We start from the raw sequence: 11,615 nt of genomic DNA, 5'->3' as shown, positions 1-11,615 counted from the left end.
GGAGTGCATTGGTTGTGCGTTAAAATTGATATGGTGGACCATGTAGCCTACCTATTCGACTCAGTCCCATCCAATCGACCGAACAAAAGGAAGCTAAATGTAGCTAAAATTTTGGTATGTCCTTCTAGTGCATTTCTGAACACTACAAAAAACTTGAACATCCTTTACGTAAACCAACTTCAACCTTGTGGAACAGGTTCAAACTATGCACGACTTGCTGCAACTAAACTTTGGAAATGATTATGTTATAGACGTGCGTAGCTTCCACTGCTGCATGTTAGATGAGAGGCCAGTACAACAACTGGACGAGTAATCCACAATCCCTCCCTCACATTAATGTCTATGCTACATGACTGACTTAACGAACCTATTAAGTATTGACGACAACTTTAATGTGAAATTATTTTTGTAGCACGTTTGACTGTGGGATGTTTGTCATCAAATTCATGCAGCAACCTGATTTAAGCCCCGGTCCACACAAGGTACATTCTACCGCTTAATTTCCATTTGTCAATCAAATCCTTCCTCGTATGTCCTGCAATTTTAACTGATTTGTCTTATGATCTTTCTGTACAAAGTTCGCTCCCTCTGTGCATCATAAGTTGTTGGTTGACATCGTTATGGATGTCAATAATGCAAAGATCGCAGAGTACCAGGAGTGCCTTCATATGAGCAATGCCACAAGCTAGGCCAGTGATGGGAATGGGCTGCCAGTACGCCAGTAATTTGGATGGCAATAGGACTTAACTAATTTGTTATTCTTTGATTTCAATATGGATGTTAATTATGGCTCCCCAGTATTGTTTTTGCTGGACGATGTAAATATGGACCAACTGCAAAGTGCAAGTCAAATGTAAACATGGATCAAACATGTCGATGTGGCTGCTGACTTAGTACTATTTTCTTTACATATGTTTCTTGTTCGGATGAATGCGACTGTAACTGTATATAATTTACGGCTGCTTTTGTTACCGAAGTTAATTTATAATTTAATTACAAGAAAGGGAAAATTAATTTTCAAAAATGAAAGAAACCACATTATGAATGAAAACTCAATACTCTTCGTAGGTAAGTTATATATCAGCCCATTAGCACATATGACTCCAGCCAAAACAAAACTTTCATGGCTTACAGGGAGGGTTAAAAAAAAAATAAATCAAATCTACATATTTGCTGCATCATCAGCAGCGTCTTCTGAAGAGTTGTCCATACTGTCTGCTTGACTGTCCTCATCCATTGTCTTATCAGACTTCGCTTCGTCCGCTGCCAATTTGTCATTAGTCAGCCAATCAACGTTCTGCTTGATAGCGCCGACTTGCCGCTCCAAACTTGACAACCGTGTGTCCACTTCAACAATAGCTTCAATCTTGTTCGAATCGGACATTTTGTAGGAATATGTGTATGGTTTATTTTACTGACTACTTTTTTAAAGGAATGTACAGATTCATAATATTACACAACACTATGCTGTAAGTATTTGTAATATATGGTACATGACTTGTATGTTTGCAGAATACCTCATGCATTGTGACATACATCATATTAATTTCTCAAACTGGCCGAATTCATCTTGCAAAAATTCGTTCCTTCTTGTATGCACCAAGTAATCCGTTCAGTACCCCTGATCGTCCATTATTTGGCATTTCCAACACACATGCATTGTACCTTCCATCAGTACTATCCTACTGTCATTGATTTCCACACCCACAGTTCATCATACATTCACATTCGTCATTTGTATTTGTGCCCCAACCCAATTACATGTGTACTCATCCATAAAGGTTAGCAAAATTGCTCTTATCAGATACATATGCCGTTCCAATTGCACCGAACCTATTAAATGAAATACCCGCAGTCATTAAGTTGCTTTTACGCAGTTTGGGTAGGTGTTGCCACCAAACAACAATAAGTGTGATCACATCTTTAAACCTACCACCAACGTATTAATGACTACGGGTTTAAGGTAATTTAACATTTACAACCAACCACATAAAAGTTTGCAACCAGTGTTGTTTCCTTTGCATTTGGGTTTGTTTTTGCGTCCATATATTCTTCGTGAACCTGCGAAAACAAAGTTGGACTCAATCAAGAACCTTCACACCTATGGATGCACACCACGGTAAACGTGGTCGTGGACAATCACTTGCAATGGCTGCTAGCTCCCGATCGAAGTCACCAGAATTGGATTATGCAGGTGGGTATATCGATTCCTTTGGTGATCGACGTTTCTTTGAAACAGGGTTCCCACTGTGTAGTTTTGAACCTCTACGGGATTACAACTACACCCCAATACAAGATGCTTGCCTGGGGAAGTATTTTGGAATTCCAGTTTCACTATTTGCGAAATGAGTTCAGTGTGAACACCACTGTCGATGTGCTTTTTTGAAGGTCACAAAAGCCCGATCGGTTGAAATGCAGTGGCAATTCCCTCATGTCAGCGACTCCTAACTTAGGCATCGTTTGCAAAGTGAGGTTGATCAAATGACTCGCCGACTCATTAGGAACTCACGGATAGAGGATGCAAAGGCAGAGTCGAAGATACATGGATCGAACCCGACATCTGCGATCAAGGCTATAATGGAGGATCCTGCACTGGTGTCGGACCCTGACCTTTCAGATTACTCAGACTCCGAGGTTGTTGATTTGAGCGAGGATTAGCAGACCTGGACATGTGTATGACATAGTAAGCGTAGTCTTGTAAGATGGCATCGTTGCGCGAAAATAAACGACTTAGAAACTAACAGACTGTCATACTCTGCTAACCATTGCAACGGTGCATGCGTTAATGTCTTCATCATGTCGACTTTGTTGAAGGTATTTTTTTGGGTCACCTTCCTCGACTAAAAGCCGTCTTATGATTTTTGTTGGTACGATGAGAAAGTAATTTTTTTGTAATGTCAATGACAGATATCAGAAACTATCATTAACCTATGTTTTGTTGATTACTTCATGTTTGTGAATCGTTCAATATGGACAATAAGGTTTAAGTGTCGGAATCATTGACTGGAATCACAAGCTGTAATTGCAAACAAAAATTGTGCACAACTAGCCAACGGTCTCGTACACTCTTAACATCAATATGGGCACAAAATGTTTTGTTTTTTCAAACACAACGGTTGTGTGGAAGCATACCCCATGGGGTCAACCTGTGCATTAGCAATTTTTCTCCCATTGTGTATTGTTATGAACTAATCAGCTCCCCTTCAAACAAAAAAATATACAATAGACCATGCAGAAACAGAGTATTGATATTCATTAATGAAGAAGTCAGCACGATGGTGAAGAAATGTACCACGCATTCTATATCTGCTTTCAACTTGCTAACAGATAATAGTTGAGGCCACAGATAAGTGACAAACAGATACTAGTTGACAGATAACAGATTTGCCAAATCTGTTAATTACAAACAAACCTGCAACACATAACAGAAGTTGTTCATTACAACCAAAATTCATGCACCCAGATAAGAGAACCTGCAACAGATAACAGGCCACAGATAAGTGACAATGCACCGACAAAATTCAGTCATCCACAAAGCATCCACAAAATTCATCCACATAGCATCCACAAAAATGAATCCGCATACCATCCACAAAATTCGTCCACAGATCTGCCAAATAGCATCCACAAAGCTCTTACAATGACACCAACGTTTCCCAAAATTCATTACAGACTAACATTATAAGTTACATCATAATAACTTATAAAATTCATTCCGTACATTCATTCCATAATAAAATTCATTCCACAAAGCTATTAAGTAAGTTACATAAGTTACATCATAATAAAATTCATTCCATAAACATTACTTACATCATGAAGTACAATACAACAAAAACTGGTACAAACTTCCATTCAATTTCCCAAAATACAAAGCAGTACGAAAGTTACATGATCAAGTACAAAATGATAGAAGGGTTGTGCTACATCCCCGGAATTTGGGGGCCCCTAATCCCCCGAAAAATCAGAACAAGGCAAAAAAAAAAGAAGAAAAAACATGCCCAAAACGACGTCGTTTTGAGCATTAGGGGGATTAGGGGGGGCATTTTTAGGGGGACAAATCATTTCTCAATGATAGAAAATAGGAAAATGTTTTGTCCCCCTAAAAATGCCCCCCCTAATCCCCCTAATGCCCAAAACGACGTCGTTACGGGCTTTTTTTTTTTTTTTTTTTTTGCCTTGGTTTGAAATTTAGGGGGACTAGGGGGCCAAAAATTAGGGGGATGTAGCAAGACCGTAGAAAATATAATGAAATACACCATCGCTTTGATAATATTTTCTATCCTTTCAAGCCTTCGACCATGGTCATTTCCCAAGTCATGAAGCCTCGTCCTTACATCGTTGAAGTGTTCTACTGTTAAAGCATCACCAGCTCTAGTGTTGGAAGAGATTGTGGACATAACGCCTTCATCATCTTCAGCCACGAACTTCAAGTAATTGCAATGGGGAGTGGGAGTGGTACTCTACAATGCATGACAATCAGTTAGTTGAATACGACAAATATTACTGTGACTACTAAAGGATTAAAATTTTCAATATATACTTACATATTTTGATGGGCAAACAAAGCACAAACGCCCTTCATTTCCATTCTTATTGTTCTGACAATACGTATGGCAGCAGTTCTTCCACAATTGCACAGCCTTGTTTATAATCTTATGTTGCTAATGTTAAAAGAAGAAGCCATTTTTTAAATCTGCATACATGAGAAATTTGTAGTGCTCTGCTATGCTTCTGTTTGATGGGGTTAATAGCAGGTCTAGTTTAATTTGAGGGACAGAGTGTGTCTTTACTGAAAACAACTATTTATTCAAACTGCCATGTTTAATAGCATTTGCACAGAGGTTACACAGACTAAACTGTTAATAGCATTTGAACAAACATCGCAGCTCAATGTACACACATAGCATTTTGAAACTGAACAAATACAGCAGTTTCAAACATAGCATTTGTGATTAATTACACACATGTTACACACATAGCATTTTCAATCTGAACAAACATGGCAGTTTTACAAACATATCAGTTCAATGTCAAATAAATTATCAATCACACATGTTAAACAACTATTATCAACAAATCATGCTGAAGTGAAATGATTAGGGGCAGATTGTTGGAGACTGTGATTCAGTAGTTATCAAACTGAAATTGTTATCAACAAATGATACATGTGATTTTCAACAAAGCACACTGAAATACTTATCAACAAATCAGTAATAGTTATGAACATTTAAGTTCAGTTTGATAATAGTTATCAATGTTGATAATAGTTAATTCAAGTCACGCCGCTAACACATTAGTTGATAACAGTTCATTACAACAATTCATGCGTGATTGACAACAAATTCAGCAAAATCACATTATCAATCACACATTGAAAATTACACAACTATATGCATTCGTTCAACTAATTATCAATCTGAATAATCGTACTATGTTCTGCAAAGATGTGATCCTTTCATTTTATGTTGGATCAGTTTCTGCGTATTCATACTACGTTCTGCAAAATTTATACTTTAACTCTAAAAGGTAAATGCATAAATGTTCGTCACAATATGTGCTACATTTTTCAAGCATACCATTTATCTATCTACATAACAGTAATTTTCAAATTTATTTTGTGAATCACAACCCTAACTTTTTGATTTCAGCGTTTGGAGGATGAACTTGGTTCATCTATGGCCTGAAAGCCCACGTTATCGTTAACAAATTCCTTCTCTACAGCCGATGGTGGTCACGGTCGAGCTATGGTTCGCGAAGCAGAGAAAATGAAGGCTACAGTGGTGGGTTGGGTTTACGAGTGGGTGGCCGTCGGGAGTGGTCGCTGGTGAGGCTGGGTTCGGTGGAGGAGGAGTGAGTGTGACAGTGAAGGGGAGTGAGAATGAGATTGAGGTGTATACTCTGTATAACCTGTATAGCAGAGCGGGAAAACGGAAATTTATGTTTGGTTTGCATTTGGGAGATGGTTTGCATTTGGTTCGTTTGGTTTGCATTTGGTGTATACTCTGTATCACTTTCTCTCTCTTACACATCAATCAATCACTTTTTCTCTCTCCTCTCTCCTTTCTAATCACTTTTTCTCTCACACACATCTACTCAAATTCTCCCAAAATATCAAATGATCTCAAACTCCCAAAAAAACAACTCTCCCAAAATACACAACCAAACAAACCAAAAAAAATTTTAAACTCTCTCCCCAAAATTTTTTTCAAAAACAACTCTCCCCAAAACAAACCAAACAATCTTTATTTTAATTTTTAGTCCATAAGCCAAAAAATCACTAACAAAAGATAGTATGAATTAAGATTGGGACCCCCTTTCCCCGTACAAGGATCCTCTCCTTGCAAGCCCGTCCTTGCAGAGCCTTCGAGCCTACTTTTAGGCCCAATTTTGATAATTCGAACCATTCATATTTTATGATTTATTCAGTATATCATACCTGTAAAAAATCAAGTTGATTTATTCACTCTCTCTGCTTCCAACTCCCTCTGGAGCCTCCATTTCTCCTCCCCTGCCTTGGCGCGCTCGCCCTCCAGTTCCCTCTGGAGATCGCCCACTCTGCTATCCGCCTCGTCCTTTTGCCTGACCAGCTCCTCATTATTACTCATAGCCTCTTCATGTCGCTCGACCGCGACGGCGCAGGCTCTTTGGGCCTCGTCCAACTTCTTCTGCTCGCCAGTAAGTTGGAACTCGAGTGACACAACCTGGCGGTGTGTGTCCTCCAGCTCCGCCTTAACCGTTTGCAGCTCAGTGTGGGCACTCTCCCAACTTGCACTCTTCTCCTTTAACTTTGCAAGCTGGGCCTTGGCCTCATCTGCCTTGAGTTTGGCAGCCCCCGCCTTCCTCAGCAGCGCCCCTGCTAAGGTGGTTACCTCCATTTGAGCGGAGTATAACCCCCTTAGCAGCTCAACCTCGTTGAATCTGGAGACCGAGCGCAGGGCTGCCTCATCTACAATCCCTACAAGGCAATCTGCCCCTGCTCTGGCTGGGCCTTCTTCTCCCTCCAGCCGCCCCGCCACCGCACGAGCATGGTAGATCGCCGTGGTCCCACCGACTCCTCCTTCTTGAGGTACAAGACCCCCCTGAGGCTGTCCCTCCCTCCTTAGCCCAAGGCCAACAGCCTCATCCTCCACTTGCCTTTCGGGGACGACCTTTGTGACCCCTGCGGCGATCGCTGCCACCACTGGCACCACCTCCATGACCTCTGAGGCAACATCCACCACTTCTGGGCCACCTACCCTTCCTGGGGCCCCCTCCACTTCTCCCCCTTCAGACCCCACGACCGCACTGGTTTCTTTCACACTCATCTCCCTCTTCCTCTTCTGGGCAGGCACTTCCTCACTCTGACTCACTCTCTTTTTCTTCTTTCCCATGCCCAATGCCTCCATCTCCTTCAACGACCTCTCCTTCAAAGGGTTTGCTGGGGGCGGCCGCGGCACAAAATCGCCCAAGTTTTTCTCTCCCGAGGGTTTAGGGCGAGGTCGAATCCGCTCCCTCGCAACAGGTTTTGGTGGACGGTCGGCCTGGGACTCTTTGAATTGCTGGGCTTTGGCAAGAATGGCCTGATCCTCTGCCTCCTGCACCCTTCTCCTCACCTCTAACTCCGCTCGGTCGAGATCCCCACTACTTGGCTTTGGCCCCAACCCCACCTCAAACAATGTCGACGGCTGAATGAGCTCGTCCCATTTGGCCTTTTCTCTCTCCCTCTACTCCTTCACCCTCCTCACCCTCCCCTCTACAGCTGCCCCCAGTTTCAGCTCCATAGACCTGATGGGCACTTTTCACACGGTGCGCTCCAAGCCCCCCATTGGCAGACACATAGAACCATCGCGACCGCCACCCCTTGATTGACGACGGCAGACCCGCCACCAACCCCTTCCCCACTGTAGCCTGCAGGGTGACCCACGTCTCCTGCTACCCTGACGCCTTATAACACGCAAAGAATTCGTCTATTGTCATGGCCTCCCCTCCATTTGCCTTTGGCCACGCACTGGCACAGGCAAGCAGGGTCTTCCATGCGTTAGGCATCAGCTACGCCGGTGCTACCTCCAGACGGTTAAGCACATCCACCACCACTTACGATAGTGCTAACCTCAATCCACCCTTCAAAGCTTCCTCATAAAGGGAAAACTCCCCTGGCCTAGCGTCAAACGGCCTTTCCGTTGCTGTCGATAGCAACAACTCCACATCCCCAGGGATCTGGTATTTTTCGTGGATAGCCTCCAACTCCGCCTCAGTAATCGTGGATTTGTCAGCCTTCGTGTGCCAATGATCTGGTTCTGCCTGGCTGATTGGCTTTGGAGTTGCTATCATGGTGGAACCGTGGGATTGTACCACCGGCTCCCCCACCCTCTCTGTTCTATACTGCGCCGCTAGCTCCACAGCATCGTCATCTCCAAGCGGGTCCACCCTGACAATCGCACTCCCTTCTTCGGCCATTTCTGTGGTATGTTTGCGAATCGCTTCGGCGGCAGGAACAAGGAAATTGAAAAAGTGTTGCAGAGGTGTATTGTGAGCAACAAAGGAATTCACACTTGGAATATTTTGATTTTTCGTACACAGCTTGGTGAATCGAATAATGCCAAAAGCCCACGGTTTACCCGTATTCGAAGGGTCCCAATTAATTTTCACCAGTTTCAAAACTTTTCAAAATCATCCGCCAAAACCGTCTCTTTAACACCCACAATGACCTAACGTTTCGTTTCTGATCCAACGCGTAGTCTTCCCCCTTTTTGCGGGATGTGGCCACGTGTACGGCCACGATGCACTGTCCATCCCCCTTACCCTGTCTTTTCTACTTCCAATCATCACTTTCCACACCGCCCCTTGAGCCCCGCGCCAATCCGCCCGTCCTTCACATGATCAGCCCTCCCCACGGTCGACCTGCCTTCAACGGTCGGCCTTCTCGCGCGGTCAACCTGTCCTCACGGTCGGCCCCTTGGGTCGGCCTGCTCTTACGGTCGGCCCATTGGGTCGATCTGCCCTCACGGTCGGCCTTCAAAACGTGATTGGCCTGTTCTCACAATCAGCCCCCTTGGGTCGGCCTGTTCTCAACGGTCAGCCTGTCCTCACGGTCGGCCCCTTGGGTCGGCCTGCCCTCAACGGTCGGCCTTCTCGCACGATCGCCCCTCTTCACGGTCGGCCCTTTAGTTTGGCCGGCAGGCCCTCCGCTCGGCCTTCGCGCGATCAACCCTCCCCACGATCGGACAATCCTACGCTCGCCTCACCAACTCGACCGCCCATCCCGGTCGGACCCATCTTCCTCATACATATTCCCTTCGCTGGTCTGAAGCTGCACTCAGGAATGGGGGACTACTGACATAGACAGGCCCACAAAGGCCATGAACCACTATAAATAACCAGAGCCCATCATTCGGGGCCCAATGCATAACCCTGCTGATGGAGTCTGGAACAGCTGGAATCTAAATGGCACCAAGAACCAACAGCATTCAGACACGCGGCAGGTGGAGGACGAGCCACATCAGCAGACAAAGATCTGCAAAGTTATTGCCACTACGCATCACCATTAATGCAGTCCATCACAGCATTTATTACGACAACACCTCTCTGTCGGAACAGGACCCCCTTACCCTGAGCAAGGTAAGCTATAGCATAGGCTTTCGGCAAGGAGCGCAGGTCGGAAGGGACAACGAAATGATGACAAAAGGATATAAGCAAATGTTGTAGACAAGAAAAAGGTTAAGTTCTCCATCTCGAATCCTCTCCCATATACTCTGCTTCTCTTCCTAACTTGCTCGTCGGAGAGTTCGCTGGGGGACTACTCCGTTCCCCGTTGAACTTGCCTGCAGGTTATCTGGTGGGCTTGATCATTTGGACACGGGCTGAAGGAGCTTAGACCTGTCTGATCCATTCACTGGGACGAACAGCATTAACACATATAATCAGTGCAAATCTCCTGTCACAAACATCATATCCAAGTACAACAAAATCTATTACTTTGAAAACACAAAAAATTAAATTTAAAAAATATGAAAATGCTAAAATAACATAAAAATAGCAACTTCCTAACCACCTTTTAGGGCTGGTTTGGCATGTTTACAAAAAGCCAAAAGTCAAAAAGTCACTATTTTGACTTGAATCACATTATTTTAAGTCACATCACCTCTCACACACATCATTTCAACCCCCAACCCAAACGGAACCCATATTTCACAAAAAGTGAAAAAGTACATTTATTTATATTTAAAAAGCGAGGAAAAAAATTGGACTAAAAAAGTGCAATTTTTGTCTTTGTGGATGAAAAAAATGAGGAAAAAAATATGGATGTTTGGGTTACTTTTATGAAAAAATGTGTATTACAAAATTGTATAAATTAATATGTAAGGAAAAATTAGAATTTGAAGTTATGTAGCCGTAATTTTTGACTTTTTGTGAATAGTAATAACTTTTTGACTTTTTGGTTTTTTTTCCCAACTTGCCAAACTTGGCCTTAATATGTAGTGTCACGTACGTTTCCGTTTCCCTCCCAAATTTGGAACAAAAACCAAAGTCGGCAGACAGCACTTTTGAAATCCCACAGATATAGTACTTTTCATGATGACCCACATGTTGTAGCCTTTCTAATCTCACCAACTCATTTCCATTTCCCACATATAAATTTCGACAACTCTGCTGTCCCTCCTTCTCTCTCCATTTCGGTTTTGCTGTCCACCTCCAGTAACACACTCTCTCTGTCTCTCCATTTCGACTGCGCCAGGTCGTCGATGGTAACAGTTACCATTTTCTCGGGCATGTGTGAGTCTGTCTATTTTTTATTTCGGAGCACATTATTATTATGACCTACTGTGTTCCACTCGCACGACATTACCATTTCTCAACTATTAAACTGTTCCTCTTTAGGTCATTGAAACCATACGTACGATTAGGTATACAAACTACACGTGTGACAAACTGATATTGCCATTGAGGAGTTCCAAAGTGACAAACGGTCTTCGTTGAGCAGTGTAGTCGGGTTTTTATTTCTCTGCATGAAGGTAAGTTGCGTATGGGTGCTGTTGGGTTGAATGTCCGATGTGGCCCTGTTTGAAATGTGCGCATTGGTTGTTGATTCTGGCTTGAAGTCGTAAATACTATAAAACGAGTACAACATATGGCCAATTAATTTTCGTAAAACAGTGGCATGCCATATCTGCATAAATTAACGACAACATATCGTACTTGAAAATAAACAAAAAGTACCACTCGTACAATGCACATACGACTCAATGGTCCGTTGCTTGTAAGTTGTTAACGGTCAATTTCGTTTTGTTACAATTTGGGAGTAACGTTCTTTCTGCATCCTTATGAATATTGCATGAAATTCTTTGCAGGAATTATCGTAATTGGATATGGGCGACATGTCAGACAATGCGAAGCAACTGTGAGTTTATGTCGTTCAGTATTTGATACAGTTAGGTTTGCAAGGTTATGTTTCCTGTACCTACTAAATACCACGGTCTGTTCGTGTATGGCATATTGTGCCATTATGTACTGTCATCAGGAGGTTGTGCGATTTGAGTTTGACACATTTGCGATAGCCTCAAATTGCACCATGAATTTCGTATAATGGATTAAAACTGTGTCAATTTCTTACCAGAATATGTGCACATACGGCA

Source organism: Camellia sinensis, chromosome 5 (genome assembly GCF_055761805.1).
Source record: "Camellia sinensis isolate YWXY chromosome 5, ASM5576180v1, whole genome shotgun sequence".
Classification (NCBI taxonomy): Eukaryota; Viridiplantae; Streptophyta; class Magnoliopsida; order Ericales; family Theaceae; genus Camellia; species Camellia sinensis.
Note: the sequence above shows the minus strand (reverse complement) of the source record.